The following is a 16719-nucleotide window of genomic DNA, read 5'->3' as shown; positions in this document are numbered from 1 at the left end:
ATTATGTTTAGAATACTAGGAGATCTTCACGCGTGCGGAGACCTCCTGACTGCTATGTTCCTTAAATTGACTATTTTAAATTTTAAATAATTGTATCTAGATTTTCTTGTTTATTGTAATGTTTGCTTATTTCGCGCCATCCCAAGTACTTCCCCGGCCCGTGGTAGCTCCGCCTACGCTCTGACGTTACCATGGTTTCCATGGCAACACACACAAACACGCATTTTTCCCGCCCCCAGATTTTCCAGCTGTCAACCCAGGTCCGACGCTCCAGAAATATGTATTTATTATGCGGCCCGCGCTCGTCATTCTTTCAGTTATCCGGCCCACTGTGAAAAAAGTTTGGTGACCCCTGGCTTAGACGGTCACACATTGATTTTGAAACTCCGCTGCATTCGCTTGGACCCCCTCTTCGTGTCGACAATGAGATTGTGGGGGTTATCAGGTTTTTTTTCCAGTTCAAATAAGAGGTATAATTATTGGTAGTCTATCTTACAATTTGCAAGGTGTATTGCACTGTAAAGGTGTATGGGGTTATAAAACAATGGGATGATTGTGCAATAGTAACCTTACTTTCTCTGCATGCACAGTTTTAAGTGATGCTTTAAACGTGCAATGTCTTCCGAACGTCACTGCTGGTGGCAGGGCCTCCACTTCAGGGATCTCTACACAGCCTCTCTAGAGGATATCAGAACCTCTATCTACATCTTACAGGGGCGCCACAGTGGCGAGATGTTAACTACCTCGCCTGGTATACAGAAGGTCGTGGGTCCGATCCTCAACCTTGACACCAGCTGTATATTGTGGAGTTTGCGTGTTTTCTCCCCTCGTGATCGTGTGGATTTTTCTCCGGTTCCTTCATTTTTTCCCTCCAATTATAAACATGCGTTTAGAGTATTTGGCTCTTCTATACATTTTCACATCATAATCCGCTTCGTTGAGCCATTATTTGTGGCCAGGTCGCATCTGAAAAACAGCCAAATAGCTCAATGTGCCTTGACTGGTGAAATAAAAAATGGTTTAGTTTCACTGTGACTCGATAACAAGACGTGCATCTACTTATCTACTTGGAGGAATCTGCACACAAATCCTCCTTATCCATCTCTTTTAAAACCTCAACTGTTCTCCATTGCCCGTTCTCTTCCCTCCCTTTACCCCGACAGTCAGTCCCGTCCCTCCCCTATAGCCCTTTCGTGACCCCCACGTGACCTCTGTTATGATCACTCAACCCTCGGCCCTTGCATGCCCTTGCCATCTAAACCACACAATTTTGTTATCGCTTTAAATCTCTGTAAAGAACCTTGAGCTGAGGCGCTTTATGAACAAAAATGAAAACAAGACAAGGCGGTTACGTCTAAACTTGGTGCGAACAACTCAGGGATATGTACATCAGTTTCCTACATCGTGTGATGGGGTGATAATAAAGGCTGTTGCTACTGTGCAGCTCCCAGACTATGGAACATCGCTCTTTGTCTTTGCTAACAAGACAATAATCAGAGCCATTATAGCTATTTACGTCCTGTCTTGTGGGTGAGTGAGTGGCTGGGTGAGTAAAGTGAATGGGTGGATGAGTGAGTGAATGATAAGGCTGTTGCCACTCTGCAGCTCCCAGACTGGAACATCACTTTGTACTTTTGGTAACGAGACAATCAGAGCCGTGGGAGCTGTTTAAATCCTGTCTTGAAATATTAATATAATAATTATATTTTTTAAGGCGTATTTCATCATTAGGATCCCAATGGAGGAAAGCAGGAATTTAGACAGAGCCACTGTAAACGACCAAGACTATGGGGAAAGAGCTATTTTAAATGGATGAGGTTTCATGGCCGATTTAAATATCACTACATTTTCTGATTGTCATATTTTCAGAGGGAACGCGTTCGATAGTCTTGGAGCTGCACTGGCAAAAGCCCATTCAGCCCAGGATCAGAGCCTTGACCTCGGAATACTAGAAGATCAGAAGATTTCAAGGACCTCATTGGTGTAAAAACGTGGAATAGTTCCTGTAAGTAATGTGGGGCTAACCCATTGACAGCCGTGTAGGTAAATAGCAGGACCTTATAATAAATTCGATATTTGATTGGTGGCCAATTAAAGGACAAAAGAACGGGTGTGATGTGCTCAGGAAAATGTGTTCATGTAACCATTATAGCAGCAGCAGCATTCTGAATGAGCTGAAATCTACAGAGCACCTTATTCGGAATCCCAATCAATAATGCGTTGCGATAATCACTTTGGAAGAACACAAGGTGTGAATGACTCGACTGTGAGAACGAAATACAGTATTCTTTTTTATCACGTGCTGTTGCGTATGTACGTGTTTTAGTGATAATCTAACGCGTTCAAAATGCACAATGGCAGAACGCAATGGTCACACGTTTAACCCCACGCATGCAGCACTCTAGTCGTTCAGTCAGACGGATGCCTGGATGGCGAATCCTTAACGTTCAAGTGGCAGTGTTCGGGGCAAGCTTCGGGGCTGTGAATTCAGTGCTAAGGGCAAGTGTAGGGCGTGAATACCGCGGTGTGGGAAGAATAATGGAGATGGGGGTTTTGTGTTGGGGTGGAATTTAAAACTAGAACTAAACTTTGAATTTTACCAGGTAAGGCCCACTGAACTATACGGTTATCTTTCAGAAGCGACTTGGCCACAAATGATAGCTCAGTGACGTGGCTTACGTGGAAATTAATAGCAGCTAAACACTCTAAACGCATGTTTCTAAATGTGGGGGGGGGGGGAACCAGAGGATCCGCAGAAAAATCCACGCGACCACGGAGAGAGCACAGAGGGAGTGGGTGATAATTTCGGACCCAGGAAGGCAACCCTTGTTTTCCGATGAGGTCTGTTATTTTTTTCGAAGGCGGTTTCACCCAAAACGGCACCCAGAAACGTAACCCCCGCCACCCCCGCGTCCGAGGTCTGTCTGTAAATGAGAGAGCAGAAGTGTGGTGGGGAGGCTAAGGGGGGTCGTGATCGCACCCACCGCACACACAGTGGCAGTAGATGCGGATGCCTGACGCACAAATGGAAAATAAATAAAACTGTCCAGCAGTGTGCGACTGTGCTCATCCAGAACAGACCGTTACAACGTATAACGACGCGATGCCCGATCTACAAATACGAAGACATCACAGCGATGATGATAAGCTCCGCTTGCTTCTGACGCAGTTATCTGGCTTGACCACCTGAATGTGAAATTGTAGTTGTAGCTCTGCATCTACATCAGCCGAACGGAAAAAGGACTGCACTTACTAACAACTACAGAGGCATCTACATCTTTGCCTGGCAAGGATTTCTCACCTTCGCATTGCCAGGCACGCTGAGGAGAGGCTTGCGGAGCCCCAATGTGGTTTCAGGTCAGGGCGGTCCAGTACAGACACCATATTCTCTGTCCGTCTGCTACAGCAGAGGTGTAGGAAATTCCAACAGGACTTACTACATCTCTGCTTTATTGACCTCATCAAGGCCTATAATACCATCAATAGGATTGGGCTCTAAGTTGTTCTTCGTGCTTTCCAAGTCTCTAACTCCCCGCTCACACACATTCACAAACCAAGGTGGCGATCACACCTTACCACGTATGTATGTACGTTTGTTGAACTTTTTTGGCACCTTACATATCCAATCGTGCTAATCAGAGGTGCGGGGAAAGGACAGCAAACTACGTACAACAACAACAAGCAGTTCTAAAGATACGAGTTTTCAATCTAGATTATTTGAAAGTGCATAGCTCCAGTGGCGTTCATCTTCTTTGGTTCTTTCGGTAAAGTCACGTAGAATGAGAATACAATAATAAATTGATAAAATAAAACAACACAATAAAATTCTCACGACGTTTCGGCCACAACACAAGCGGCCTTCATCAGGTGAAGGGACGAGACTGTCTGGAGGACAGCGCTGGAGCGAACAAAGCCAAGCTCAGATCGCGACCGTTAAGCTGTGTGAGAAGAAACAGAGCGCCTTGACAAAGGAATTAGCATAGAATTTAGCATTGAAATAGCTGAGTGATTAGCTTGTGACTGGTCACAGAAATGGCTATGTTAAAGTCAAAGCATACACATCCACAGAGGCACCCCTTGACAAAGGAATTAGCATAGCATTTAGCATTGAAATAGCTGAGTGATTATCTTGTGACTGGTCACAGAAATGGCTATGTTAAAGTCAAAGCATACACATTCACAGAGGCACCTAGTACAAATCAAACAGGAGAATTTAGCATTGAAATAACTAGGAGAATTTAGCATTCGACCATGGATGAACTCATCCGTCTGAACGGGGCTCGTAGCTATCCGTGGTGCTAAAGTTGAGGGTAAGAATCCACCCATTTTTTCGCCATATAGCATTGTGATATATAACGACTTATTGTTGGTAGCTTAGCTGATTGGAGAATATATAGAGTTTATTGATAACATTGAGGTAATTTATATTTTAGTTTTTCATTGGTTTACTATATAGTATTCATTATATAGTGTAGTGTATACCCAGTTACTGTTAATAGCTCAGATGTGTGGGCTTTGACTTTAACATAGCCATTTCTGTGACCAGTCACAAGCTAATCACTCAGTTATTTAAATGCTAAATTCTCCCAGTTATTTCAATGCTAAATTCTCCTGTTTGATTTGTACTAGGTGCCTCTGTGAATGTGTATGCTTTGACTTTAACATAGCCATTTCTGTGACCAGTCACAAGCTAATCACTCAGCTATTTCAATGCTAAATTCTATGCTAATTTCTTTGTCAAGGGGTGCCTCTGTGGATGCTTTGACTTTAACATAGCCATTTCTGTTACCAGTCACAAGCTAATCAAGGCGCTCTGTTTCTTCTCACACAGCTTAAAGGTCGCGGTCTGGGCTTGGCTGTGTTCGCTCCAGCACTGTCCTCCAGACAGTCTCGTCCCTTCACCTGATGAAGGCCACTTGTGTTGTGGCCGAAACGTCGTGAGAATTTTATTGTTATTTTATTTTATCAATTTATTATTTTTTTCTCATTCTACATGACTTTACCGAAAGAACCAAAGAAGATTAATCCTTGCAGTCACGAAAGCTTTAAATCGAAAAATCCAGTGGCGTTCTAATATCGGAATGTAGAGTGTTCCATACAGCCGAAGATGTGCATCTGAAAGCGCACGATGCAGTGACTGCCTTTGTTCCGTGGTCAGCCAAAATTAGAGTGTATACTGTCATGTATAACGTAGTGTACTGTATGATCGGGTAGTGTATTGTGTAGTGTATAATGTACAGTTGTGTATAGTGTAATGTATATAGCATCTGAAAGCACGCGAAGCGGTGGCCGTCTTTATTTGACGGATAACCAAAACCTCCCGCTGCTGTGAGGTTGACCGGAGTTCGCGTGATGATGGGTGGTTCATATGCGGCAATCACTTTGTGTGTAATGAGTGCCACGACTTTATGACGAATTCGTTCAGCAATGCGGCCTCGCCCTCATCGCAGCCAAAATGTTACGCGTAGAGGAGCAGTCCCTGCAATGTACCTGGTGCTGGAGAGAGACAAAGGCGGCCGGGCGGGCGTGGTACTGTCCACCCACCCCCTTCGTGTAGCCTTCGCAGCTGACGCTAGTTGCTACTATCATCACTTGCTCCTACAGTCTGTTGAGGCTATACAGGGGAATATTTGTCTTTGTAAACATCGCCGCGCTGTCAAAAAAACTCTCGATTAAATTATGTCTGCAACTCTTCATGCCGTGACCTTCATATTGGTATGAACGGAGAGCGGTCGTGCAGTGGTTAGCATACTGTGTGTGGGGAGCGGTGGTGTAGTGGTTAGCACACGGTGTGTGATTGGGAAGAGGTGGTGCCGTGGTTAGCCCACTGTGGATTTATCGGGGGACTTGTGGTGCAGTTGTTATCGCACTGTGTGTGTAGTTAGCGGTGTAGCAGTGATTAGAGCATTGTGTGAGCGTGTGTGGAGCGGTGGTGCAGTGGTTAGAGCATTGTGTGTGAGCGTGTGGGGAGCGGTGGTGCAGTGGATAGCGCACTGTGTGTGAGCGTGTGGGGAGCGGTGGTGCAGTGGTTAGCGCGCGGAATATCTGAACTGGTCTGGGTCGTCCCCTATGTCGACACAGCCTTAAAATGAGTACCTGATGCAGTAAGTTAACATCAGCACCGGGGATACAAAGGCGGCCAGGCGGGCGTGGTACTGGACACCCACTCCCTCGTATAGCTACAGCGTCGGCCTTCATAGCGACCCACTACTAACAGCACTTAGCCCTGCAGCCTGCTAGAGACTACATGGGGGAGCTTTGTCTTTTGCTTGTAGGACCAAACACGCGGATGTAGTTTTGTTCAATATGATGGACTGTGACTCACGCACTGCGACTACAGCTGCTGCTGCAGATACTAACCGCTAATACAACAGGTACTACTGATATTACCGCTGGTACTACAGCTGCTACTGATACTACATGTACGACTGACACTACCCCTGGTACTACAGTTGCTACTGATACTATAGCTGGTACTCAGCTGCTGCTGATACAACAGGTACTACTGGTACTACCCCTGGTACTACTACTGATATTACCGCTGGTACTACAGCTGCTACTGATACTACAGGTACTACTGATACTACCCCTGGTACTACAGCTGCTACTGATACTACAGGTACTACTGATACTACAGCTACTACTGATACCACCGCTGGTACTACTGCTACTAATACTACAGCTACTACTGATACTACCGCTGGTACTACAGCTGCTACTGATATGACAGGTACTACTGATACTACTGCTGGTACTACAGCTACTACTGACTACCGCTGGTACTACAGCTACTACTGACACTACCGCTGGTACTACAGCTACTACTGATACTACAGTTGCTACTGATACTACAGCTACTACTGACACTACCGCTGGTACTACAGCTGCTACTGATACTACAGCTACTACTGACACTACCGCTGGTACTACAGCTGCTACTGATACTACAGCTACTACTGACACTACCGCTGGTACTACAGCTGCTACTGATACTACAGCTACTACTTACACTACCGCTGATACTACAGCTACTACTGATACTACAGCTACTACTGACACTACCGCTGATACTACAACTACTACTGACACTACCGCTGATACTACAGCTACTACTAATACTACAGCTACTACTGACACTACCGCTGATACTACAACTACTACTGACACTACCGCTGATACTACAGCTATTACTGATACCACAGCAACTACTGACACTACCGCTGGTACTACAGCTGCTACTGATACTACAGCTACTACTGACACCACCGCTGGTACGACAGCTGCTACTGATACTACAGCGACTACTGATACTACCGCTGGTATTACAGCTGTTACTGATACTACAGCTACTACTGATACTACAGCTACTACTGATACTAACGCTGGTACTACCGCTGCTACTGATACTACAGCAACTACAGACACTACCGCTGGTACTACAGCTACTACTGATACTACAGCTACTACTGATACTACAGCTGATACTACAGCTACTACTGATACTACAGCTACTACTGATACTACCGTTGGTACTACAGCTTCTACTGATACTACAGCTACTTCTGATACTACTGCTGGTACTACAGCTGCTACTGATACTACAGCTACTACTGACACTACCGCTGCTACGACAGCTGCTACTGATACTACAGCGACTAATGATACTACCGCTGGTACTACAGCTGCTACTGATACTACAGCTGATACTACAGCTACTACTGATACTACAGCTACTACTGATACTACCGCTGGTACTACAGCTGCTACTGATACTACAGCTACTTCTGATACTACTGCTGGTACTACAGCTGCTACTGATACTACAGCTGCTACTGATACAACAGCTACTACTGACACTACCGCTGATGCTAGAGCTGCTTCTGATACTACAGGTACTACTGATACTACAGCTACTACTGATACCACCGCTGGTACTACAGCTGCTACTGATACTACAGCTACTACTGACACTACCGCTGATACTACAACTACTGACACTGCCGCTGATACTACAGCTACTACAGCTACTACTGATACCACCGCTGGTACTACTGCTGCTACTGATACGACAGGTACTACTGATACTACTGCTGGTACTACAGCTACTACTGACTACCGCTGGTACTACAGCTACTACTGACACTACCGCTGGTACTACAGCTACTACTGATACTACAGTTGCTACTAATACTACAGCTACTACTGACACTACCGCTGGTACTACAGCTGCTACTGATACTACAGCTACTACTGACACTACCGCTGGTACTACAGCTGCTACTGATACTACAGCTACTACTGACACTACCGCTGGTACTACAGCTGCTACTGATACTACAGCTACTACTTACACTACCGCTGATACTACAGCTACTACTGATACTACAGCTACTACTGACACTACCGCTGATACTACAACTACTACTGACACTACCGCTGATACTACAGCTACTACTAATACTACAGCTACTACTGACACTACCGCTGATACTACAACTACTACTGACACTACCGCTGATACTACAGCTATTACTGATACCACAGCAACTACTGACACTACCGCTGGTACTACAGCTGCTACTGATACTACAGCTACTACTGACACCACCGCTGGTACGACAGCTGCTACTGATACTACAGCGACTACTGATACTACCGCTGGTATTACAGCTGTTACTGATACTACAGCTACTACTGATACTACAGCTACTACTGATACTAACGCTGGTACTACCGCTGCTACTGATACTACAGCAACTACAGACACTACCGCTGGTACTACAGCTACTACTGATACTACAGCTACTACTGATACTACAGCTGATACTACAGCTACTACTGATACTACAGCTACTACTGATACTACCGCTGGTACTACAGCTTCTACTGATACTACAGCTACTTCTGATACTACTGCTGGTACTACAGCTGCTACTGATACTACAGCTACTACTGACACTACCGCTGCTACGACAGCTGCTACTGATACTACAGCGACTAATGATACTACCGCTGGTACTACAGCTGCTACTGATACTACAGCTGATACTACAGCTACTACTGATACTACAGCTACTACTGATACTACCGCTGGTACTACAGCTGCTACTGATACTACAGCTACTTCTGATACTACTGCTGGTACTACAGCTGCTACTGATACTACAGCTGCTACTGATACAACAGCTACTACTGACACTACCGCTGATGCTAGAGCTGCTTCTGATACTACAGGTACTACTGATACTACAGCTACTACTGATACCACCGCTGGTACTACAGCTGCTACTGATACTACAGCTACTACTGACACTACCGCTGATACTACAACTACTGACACTGCCGCTGATACTACAGCTACTACAGCTACTACTGATACCACCGCTGGTACTACTGCTGCTACTGATACGACAGGTACTACTGATACTACTGCTGGTACTACAGCTACTACTGACTACCGCTGGTACTACAGCTACTACTGACACTACCGCTGGTACTACAGCTACTACTGATACTACAGTTGCTACTGATACTACAGCTACTACTGACACTACCGCTGGTACTACAGCTGCTACTAATACTACAGCTACTACTGACACTACCGCTGGTACTACAGCTGCTACTGATACTACAGCTACTACTGACACTACCGCTGGTACTACAGCTGCTACTGATACTACAGCTACTACTTACACTACCGCTGATACTACAGCTACTACTGATACTACAGCTACTACTGACACTACCGCTGATACTACAACTACTACTGACACTACCGCTGATACTACAACTACTACTGACACTACCGCTGATACTACAGCTATTACTGATACCACAGCAACTACTGACACTACCGCTGGTACTACAGCTGCTACTGATACTACAGCTACTACTGACACCACCGCTGGTACGACAGCTGCTACTGATACTACAGCGACTACTGATACTACCGCTGGTACTACAGCTGTTACTGATACTACAGCTACTACTGATACTACAGCTACTACTGATACTAACGCTGGTACTACCGCTGCTACTGATACTACAGCAACTACAGACACTACCGCTGGTACTACAGCTACTACTGATACTACAGCTACTACTGATACTACAGCTGATACTACAGCTACTACTGATACTACAGCTACTACTGATACTACCGCTGGTACTACAGCTTCTACTGATACTACAGCTACTTCTGATACTACTGCTGGTACTACAGCTGCTACTGATACTACAGCTACTACTGACACTACCGCTGCTACGACAGCTGCTACTGATACTACAGCGACTAATGATACTACCGCTGGTACTACAGCTGCTACTGATACTACAGCTGATACTACAGCTACTACTGATACTACAGCTACTACTGATACTACCGCTGGTACTACAGCTGCTACTGATACTACAGCTACTTCTGATACTACTGCTGGTACTACAGCTGCTACTGATACTACAGCTGCTACTGATACAACAGCTACTACTGACACTACCGCTGGTGCTAGAGCTGCTTCTGATACTACAGGTACTACTGATACTACAGCTACTACTGATACCACCGCTGGTACTACAGCTGCTACTGATACTACAGCGACTACTGATACTACCGCTGGTATTACAGCTGTTACTGATACTACAGCTACTACTGATACTACAGCTACTACTGATACTAACGCTGGTACTACCGCTGCTACTGATACTACAGCAACTACAGACACTACCGCTGGTACTACAGCTACTACTGATACTACAGCTACTACTGATACTACAGCTGATACTACAGCTACTACTGATACTACAGCTACTACTGATACTACCGTTGGTACTACAGCTTCTACTGATACTACAGCTACTTCTGATACTACTGCTGGTACTACAGCTGCTACTGATACTACAGCTACTACTGACACTACCGCTGCTACGACAGCTGCTACTGATACTACAGCGACTAATGATACTACCGCTGGTACTACAGCTGCTACTGATACTACAGCTGATACTACAGCTACTACTGATACTACAGCTACTACTGATACTACCGCTGGTACTACAGCTGCTACTGATACTACAGCTACTTCTGATACTACTGCTGGTACTACAGCTGCTACTGATACTACAGCTGCTACTGATACAACAGCTACTACTGACACTACCGCTGATGCTAGAGCTGCTTCTGATACTACAGGTACTACTGATACTACAGCTACTACTGATACCACCGCTGGTACTACAGCTGCTACTGATACTACAGCTACTACTGACACTACCGCTGATACTACAACTACTGACACTGCCGCTGATACTACAGCTACTACAGCTACTACTGATACCACCGCTGGTACTACTGCTGCTACTGATACGACAGGTACTACTGATACTACTGCTGGTACTACAGCTACTACTGACTACCGCTGGTACTACAGCTACTACTGACACTACCGCTGGTACTACAGCTACTACTGATACTACAGTTGCTACTGATACTACAGCTACTACTGACACTACCGCTGGTACTACAGCTGCTACTGATACTACAGCTACTACTGACACTACCGCTGGTACTACAGCTGCTACTGATACTACAGCTACTACTGACACTACCGCTGGTACTACAGCTGCTACTGATACTACAGCTACTACTTACACTACCGCTGATACTACAGCTACTACTGATACTACAGCTACTACTGACACTACCGCTGATACTACAACTACTACTGACACTACCGCTGATACTACAGCTACTACTAATACTACAGCTACTACTGACACTACCGCTGATACTACAACTACTACTGACACTACCGCTGATACTACAGCTATTACTGATACCACAGCAACTACTGACACTACCGCTGGTACTACAGCTGCTACTGATACTACAGCTACTACTGACACCACCGCTGGTACGACAGCTGCTACTGATACTACAGCGACTACTGATACTACCGCTGGTATTACAGCTGTTACTGATACTACAGCTACTACTGATACTACAGCTACTACTGATACTAACGCTGGTACTACCGCTGCTACTGATACTACAGCAACTACAGACACTACCGCTGGTACTACAGCTACTACTGATACTACAGCTACTACTGATACTACAGCTGATACTACAGCTACTACTGATACTACAGCTACTACTGATACTACCGCTGGTACTACAGCTTCTACTGATACTACAGCTACTTCTGATACTACTGCTGGTACTACAGCTGCTACTGATACTACAGCTACTACTGACACTACCGCTGCTACGACAGCTGCTACTGATACTACAGCGACTAATGATACTACCGCTGGTACTACAGCTGCTACTGATACTACAGCTGATACTACAGCTACTACTGATACTACAGCTACTACTGATACTACCGCTGGTACTACAGCTGCTACTGATACTACAGCTACTTCTGATACTACTGCTGGTACTACAGTTGCTACTGATACTACAGCTGCTACTGATACAACAGCTACTACTGACACTACCGCTGATGCTAGAGCTGCTTCTGATACTACAGGTACTACTGATACTACAGCTACTACTGATACCACCGCTGGTACTACAGCTGCTACTGATACTACAGCTACTACTGACACTACCGCTGATACTACAACTACTGACACTGCCGCTGATACTACAGCTATTACAGCTACTACTGATACCACCGCTGGTACTACTGCTGCTACTGATACGACAGGTACTACTGATACTACTGCTGGTACTACAGCTACTACTGACTACCGCTGGTACTACAGCTACTACTGACACTACCGCTGGTACTACAGCTACTACTGATACTACAGTTGCTACTGATACTACAGCTACTACTGACACTACCGCTGGTACTACAGCTGCTACTGATACTACAGCTACTACTGACACTACCGCTGGTACTACAGCTGCTACTGATACTACAGCTACTACTGACACTACCGCTGGTACTACAGCTGCTACTGATACTACAGCTACTACTTACACTACCGCTGATACTACAGCTACTACTGATACTACAGCTACTACTGACACTACCGCTGATACTACAACTACTACTGACACTACCGCTGATACTACAGCTACTACTAATACTACAGCTACTACTGACGCTACCGCTGATACTACAACTACTACTGACACTACCGCTGATACTACAGCTATTACTGATACCACAGCAACTACTGACACTACCGCTGGTACTACAGCTGCTACTGATACTACAGCTACTACTGACACCACCGCTGGTACGACAGCTGCTACTGATACTACAGCGACTACTGATACTACCGCTGGTACTACAGCTGTTACTGATACTACAGCTACTACTGATACTACAGCTACTACTGATACTAACGCTGGTACTACCGCTGCTACTGATACTACAGCAACTACAGACACTACCGCTGGTACTACAGCTACTACTGATACTACAGCTACTACTGATACTACAGCTGATACTACAGCTACTACTGACACTACCGCTGCTACGACAGATGCTACTGATACTACAGCGACTAATGATACTACCGCTGGTACTACAGCTGCTACTGATACTACAGCTGATACTACAGCTACTACTGATACTACAGCTACTACTGATACTACCGCTGGTACTACAGCTGCTACTGATACTACAGCTACTTCTGATACTACTGCTGGTACTACAGCTGCTACTGATACTACAGCTGCTACTGATACAACAGCTACTACTGACACTACCGCTGGTGCTAGAGCTGCTTCTGATACTACAGGTACTACTGATACTACAGCTACTACTGATACCACCGCTGGTACTACAGCTGCTACTGATACTACAGCTACTACTGACACTACCGCTGATACTACAACTACTGACACTGCCGCTGATACTACAGCTACTACAGCTACTACTGATACCACCGCTGGTACTACTGCTACTAATACTACAGCTACTACTGATACTACCGCTGGTACTACAGCTGCTACTGATACGACAGGTACTACTGATACTACCGCTGGTACTACAGCTACTACTGACTACCGCTGGTACTACAGCTACTACTGACACTACCGCTGGTACTACAGCTACTACTGATACTACAGTTGCTACTGATACTACCGCTACTACTGACACTACCGCTGGTACTACAGCTGCTACTGATATTACAGCTACTACTGACACTACCGCTGGTTCTACAGCTGCTACTGATACTACAGCTACTACTGACACTACCGCTGGTACTACAGCTGCTACTGATACTACAGCTACTACTTACACTACCGCTGATACTACAGCTACTACTGATACTACAGCTACTACTGACACTACCGCTGATACTACAACTACTACTGACACTACCGCTGATACTACAGCTACTACTAATACTACAGCAACTACTGACACTACCGCTGGTACTACAGCTGCTACTCATACTACAGCTACTACTGACACCACCGCTGGTACGACAGCTGCTACTGATACTACAGCGACTACTGATACTACCGCTGGTACTACAGCTGTTACTGATACTACAGCTACTACTGATACTACAGCTACTACTGATACTAACGCTGGTACTACCGCTGCTACTGATACTACAGCAACTACTGACACTACCGCTGGTACTACAGCTACTACTGATACTACAGCTACTACTGATACTACAGCTGATACTACAGCTACTACTGATACTACAGCTACTACTGATACTACCGCTGGTACTACAGCTTCTACTGATACTACAGCTACTTCTGATACTACTGCTGGTACTACAGCTGCTACTGATACTACAGCTACTACTGACACTACCGCTGCTACGACAGCTGCTACTGATACTACAGCGACTACTGATACTACCGCTGGTACTACAGCTGCTACTGATACTACAGCTGATACTACAGCTACTACTGATACTACAGCTACTACTGATACTACCGCTGGTACTACAGCTGCTACTGATACTACAGCTACTTCTGATACTACTGCTGGTACTACAGCTGCTACTGATACTACAGCTGCGACTGATACTACCGCTGGTGCTAGAGCTGCTTCTGATACTACAGGTACTACTGATACTACAGCTACTACTGATACCACCGCTGGTACTACAGCTGCTACTGATACTACAGCTACTACTGACACTACCGCTGATACTACAGCTACTACAGCTACTACTGACACTACCGCTGATACTAAAGCTACTACTGACACTACCGCTGGTACTACAGCTGCTACTGATACTACAGCTACTACTGACACTATCGCTGGTACTACAGCTGCTACTGATACTACAGCTACTACTGACACTACCGCTGGTACTACAGCTACTACTGATACTACAGCAACTACTGACACTACCGCTGGTACTACAGCTGCTACTGATACTACAGCTACTACTGACACTACTGCTGGTACTACAGCTGCTATTGATACTACAGCTGCTACTGATACTACCGCTGGTACTACAGCTGCTACTGATACTACAGCAACTACTGACACTACCGCTGGTACTACAGCTGCTACTGATACTACAGCAACTACTGACACTACCGCTGGTACTACAGCTGCTACTGATACTACAGCTACTACTGACACTACCGCTGGTACGACAACTGCTACTGATACTACAGCAACTACTGACACTACCGCTGGTACTACAGCTGCTACTGATACTACAGCTACTACTGACACTACCGCTGGTGCGACAGCTGCTACTGATACTACAGCGACTACTGATACTACCGCTAGTACTACAGCTGCTACTGATACTACAGCTGATAATACAGCTACTACTGATACTACAGCTGATACTACAGCTACTACTGATTCTACAGCTACTACTGATACTACCGCTGGTACTACAGCTGCTACTGATACTACAGCTACTTCTGATACTACTGCTGGTTCTACAGCTGCTACTGATACTACAGCAACTACTGATACTACCGCTGGTACTACAGCTGCTACTGATACTACAGCTACTACTGACACTACCGCTGATACTACAGCTGCTACTGATACTACAGCAACTACTGACACTACCGCTGGTACTACAGCTGCTACTGATACTACAGCTACTACTGACACCACCGCTGGTACGACAGCTGCTACTGATACTACAGCGACTACTGATACTACCGCTGGTACTACAGCTGCTACTGATACTACAGCTACTACTGATACTACAGCTGATACTACAGCTACTACTGATACTACAGCTACTACTGATACTACCACTGGTACTACAGCTGCTACTGATACTACAGCTGATACTACAGCTGCTACTGATACTACAGCTACTACTGATACTACCGCTGGTACTACAGCTGCTACTGATACTACAGCTACTTCTGATACTACTGCTGGTACTACAGCTGCTGCTGATACTACAGCTTAGAGGCCGACCGAAATTCGGTTTCGGCGCCGAAAGTTGGCAAATGGCCACTTTCGGCATACTTTCGGTTTCGGCCGAAAGTAATTTTTTTACATTCGGTCTGGTTTCGGTTTCGGCTGAAACTGATATTGACTTTCGGTCGTCAACCGAAGATCTAGTTTTAAAATATAACGCGAGTGCTACGTCTATCACTCTGCCTATCGGGCTAGGCAATCCTATGCGATAGGCTGCAAACACACACAGCAGGAGCAGCAGCAGCTTGGGAGCGAGGTTACAGCCGCAACGATTGTCTGATATCAACAGACGAGAGCCTGCATCTGCATCCGTGTGTGGAGTCTC

This window comes from Petromyzon marinus, chromosome 5 (genome assembly GCF_048934315.1).
Source record: "Petromyzon marinus isolate PM22_M1 ecotype Great Lakes invasive population chromosome 5, UKy_Petmar_22M1.pri1.0, whole genome shotgun sequence".
In the NCBI taxonomy this organism is placed as follows: domain Eukaryota; kingdom Metazoa; phylum Chordata; class Hyperoartia; order Petromyzontiformes; family Petromyzontidae; genus Petromyzon; species Petromyzon marinus.
This window is presented reverse-complemented; position numbering follows the sequence as displayed.